Source organism: Megascapheus bottae, chromosome 9, assembly GCF_031878675.1.
Source record: "Megascapheus bottae isolate mThoBot1 chromosome 9, mThoBot2.hap1, whole genome shotgun sequence".
In the NCBI taxonomy this organism is placed as follows: domain Eukaryota; kingdom Metazoa; phylum Chordata; class Mammalia; order Rodentia; family Geomyidae; genus Megascapheus; species Megascapheus bottae.
Window position 1 is genome coordinate 22,460,087 of NC_143517.1, and position 4,331 is coordinate 22,464,417.

At 37.8% G+C, this 4,331-nt stretch overlaps 1 pseudogene; it reads right to left on the minus strand.

Annotated features, from left to right (window-relative positions):
* Positions 1 to 429: 429 nt before the first annotated feature.
* Positions 430 to 580, minus strand: LOC150058893 (U1 spliceosomal RNA; annotated as a pseudogene).
* Between the last annotated feature and the right edge of the window lie 3,751 nt (positions 581 to 4,331).

Consider the following 4,331-nt stretch of genomic DNA (forward strand, 5'->3'; position numbering starts at 1 on the left):
ATTCCTGAGGCTGAGATCTGAGATCTGAGAATCACAATTAGAAGCCAGCTTGGGTAGGAAAATTTGTGACTTGTCTCCAATTAACTACCAAAAGCCAGAAGGAGCTGTGACTAAAAGTTGTAGAGTGTTATCCTTGAGCAAAAAAAGCTGAAAGGCAATGCTTGGGCCCGGCGTTGAAGCCCTAGGACTGGCAGATGCACAAGAAAAGCAACAATCCTATAAACAATGAACTTCATAGTAGATGTTTAGAATTGCCCAGATTGACCAACATCTGTAGTGTGCTGGATGAATGTAATAATGATGCTAAGCACATTAATTTTCTTGCCTAAATAAAAATCATTTTTATATCTAGAAAAAAACTTATCTTTCCTTTCAATAAGGTAACTCCCAAGGACATTTTCTTTCCTAGGTGTGATACATTTTTTTTTTCAGGGGAGAGTGTGCGCACAGTCCCCAACTACCACAAATTATGTAGTCGAATTTCTCCTATGTGGAGAAATCGCAGAGGTCAGCGTGTCCTGAGTGCAATGGATATGCCTCACCCTGATGTTACTCACATTTTTGTCTCTCTTAAAAATATCAGAGAAAATCAACTCAAGTAGAGGAAGATGTGTTCTGGCTCATGGCTTCAGACATTTCAGCCCATGATTTTTTGGTTCTGTTGCTTCTGAGCCCATGTGTGGGGAAGAAGAATGTTGTGTTAGGGGAGCATATGATGGCACTTTGCTTTATCCTCTCATGGTGGACAGGAAGTTGAGAAGTATGGAAAAAACCAAGAACACACCTATCAGTGACCTGCTTCCTCCAACCAAACTCCAAACTCTAGTTCTTATTACTTCTCAATAATACCATTGAATTATATGAATTCATCAACAAATGAACCTATCTGTGAGGTCAGAGCTTCCATAATCCAGTTACATTTCCCAAATTCCATCTGATGACCATGGAGTCTTTATCTCATGAGCCTTCAGGAAAAAGTCATATTCAGATCATAACACTACCTATTTTGTTGCCATAAGAGAAATATCTGACCCATTTAATCAACTGACTGAAAATGAAATCCCTAGTTTCCTGTCTACTACACCAGGCAATCGGCTGTTCTCTCTGCATGTGCAGACAGGAGGTAAATCAGCCTAGAGAAAGGGTCCTGACAATTCCAAATGTGAATCTCTCTCCATGTGCAGAAAAGGGAAGAGTCAGATCTGTACAAACCTTGCCTTCAAGAAAAAGGAAGGAATCTGTAGGGAAAAGACAAATAGGAAGGGTACTACAGCTGAAAAATCTTTGATGATAAGAAACTCTCCAGGGATAGAAAGCTAGAAAAAACATAGACTTAACTTTCAGAAATAAGCAATTTGGAAAGGGAAGGAGAAAACACAGGCTGGAAATTTCTGGCAGTAGACTAGGGTGACATGTCATAGAGCTTGCATCTTTCTTGGCATTGCATTTTACTTTATGCAACATTAACAGAGTATCAATGAAAAGAACAGAGAGATATTGAGTATCTCTTATCCTTTGGATACTGTAAATGTATATACCACTTCATATGGCATATTGCTGATACTCAGAATACCTTTGTCAAGATGAGGAACAAAAGTGCAGAGTCTATAGTTCATCTATGTTTATTCAGTTTTTCAGAGACATGTTCTTTTGGCAAATGTACATAAAGCCAAATGCCTTTCTCCAGTTTAGGCAGGATGATAGGCCTTTTCTGAGTTGTGACTGATACTGAAGAACAAACTCTTTGTGGCAGGGTAATGTGAGGGCACTGTTGTGATTGTAAGGTACTGTTCAGAGTCGACATCTACCTTACTTGGTACTGTGAAAATAAGCACCGCCCTTTGAAGCCTGCTCAGTGGATAGTAACAGTGTAGTTAGTCACAATTTGATCATGTATGAAGTAGGAGGAAAATCAAGAAGGCCTCTGATTTTGTTTGCCAGTAGGTTCTGGGAAAACAGGTATTTACAGCAATAAAACTTTTTTAATGTATTCATTGCATCAGATGTTAATTCCTTGATTTTTGTGGTAGCTTTCTTTTCAGTATCATTATATTTGTTGCCCATTCTTTTGGCAAAGCAGGAAACTATTTCTACATCTTTTGCCATTTACATATTTCAAGTTCTTATGCCTTTGCTTTATAAAAAATTTAACACATCATAATATAATGATCTAATCACATACTTGCCCTCTTGGTATGAAGTAGACTTGTTACAAAGAAATTATACAGACATATGAATGTAAGTTTTAATACTCATAGGTTGAAGAACAAAGGGAGATATGTGGTGCTGTAAATGTGTGACTGGTTTGTACATTTATTTATTTTTATGTTTTTTGTTTGTTTTTTTTGGTTTATAATGTAGCTATAATATTCACCCAACCATTCAATTCATTCAATAAAACTAATTTGAGTAGATTGGATATATCTAATATCTTTTAAGGGAAAGAAGTAGAAAAGTAATAAACAATTCATTCCTTCAAATACCTAGAAGCATAAGAGGAGAGGCAGACCTGTAAATTGTATCAAGGTATGATAAACTTAAACTGTTTTACTATTTAGTGTAATATGTATGGAAGACAACTTGCTCTTTGAATTTAGGTTTCCTGAAAGTTAGTGAGGGAAATGCTACTGCATAATTCAAGAACTAGTATTTAACATTGCCATTTAGGTAAAGGATTTCAGTTATTAGTGGAGGTAGAGTTTGATATGAATTTTCAATTTCCAGTAAGGCCCAAATTATCAGTGTTATTAGGAAGACATCAATTTCATGATCGATCAGAAGAAAAATGCTTAGATTTCACCATTGTGTACAAAGAACAGTAGTGCTAAAGGCAGGAAACACATGCAGGTGACATCAAGCAGTACTTGCAATTTGTATCCAACAAGAGGAAATTCTAGAAGTTTTGAAGAAATATTTTCTTAATACATTTTTCATCTTCAAAATACTTTTGGAGAATGGTGGCAATCATTGAATATATATTCATTGCTTAATCTGGAGATAAATCCATTGGGTACTTAAATGTATACATTTTGTCATCGCTAAGTGGGAATAAGTATGACTTGAAAGAAAGCTATATTGTGTTATCTACATTGCTGTTATCCATTGGGTGAGGTCATGTGATACCTTCAGGAGATCAGGATACTTCACAGGTGTTATATGACTTGAATGGCCAAGGCATTTTGAGTAGTTCCAGAAATAATGGTAAATATCTTAGCCATATTGATGGTTGGCAGGCCAACTGATCAATTTAAATTAGTTTTTGAATATTTATTAAATGGCAACTAAGATTCAGGGATGGGGGCGTGGCCTAGTGGTAGAGTGCTTGCCTGGCATGCATGAAGCCCAGAGCATACACAGAGCTCTAGACTTGAGAAAGCCCAAGGGCAGTGCTTCAGCCTGATTTCAAGCCCCAGGGCTAACAACGATAAAAAGAAAGAGAGAGAGAGAGAGAGAGAGAGAGAGGAGAGAGAGAGAGAGAGAGAGAGAGAGAGAGAGGGAGGGAGGGAGGGAGGGAGGGAGGGAGGGAGGGAGGGAGGAGAGAGAGAGAGAGAGAGAGAGAGAGAGAGAGAGAGAGAGAGAGGAGAGAGAGAGAGAGAGAGAGAGAGAGAGAGGAAGGAGAAGGAAGGAAGGAAGGAAGGAAGGAAGGAAGGAAGGAAGGAAGGAGAGGAAGGAAGGAAAGGAAAGGAAGAAAAAGGGTTCGGATATTATCATTGCACCATGAATATAGTCTCTTTTCACTCAAAGAAAGGAAGTCGAGCTGTGCATTAATTAGTCTATTGTTATCTAAGAATTCCATAAGAACCTAATAGATTACAGATAACTCATTAGATGTTAGATAACAAATTAGGGTTTTAGAGCAATTTGGGAATAGGAAAAGAAAAGTGAGAATAAAGGAGAACTCTCTCTCTCTCTCTCTCTCTCTCTCTCTCTCTATATATATATATATATATGACTTATCATTTGGCTGAGTGCTTATCAAAGAATGTCCAGACATTGATAAGTACTTACTGTAGCACAGGAAGTATAGAGAGATAATTAACCACAATTAAGAAATGTTTAGCTAGGGAATGGTGCTTATAATCTTAGCTACTCAGGAGACTGAGATCTAAAGATCATAATTCAAAGCCAAACCAGATAGGAAAGTGTGTGAGACAAATGTTCAATTAGCCACCAGCCTTCCTCCCCAAAGAAACCCAACCAAAGAACAACAAAAATAGAGGTAGAACTGTGGCTCAAGTGGCAAAGCACAAGGGTTGAGTTAAAAAGAGTAAGGGATAGTGCCTAGGCCCTGAGTTCAAGCCTCAGTACTGGCAGACACAAAATCAAACAAA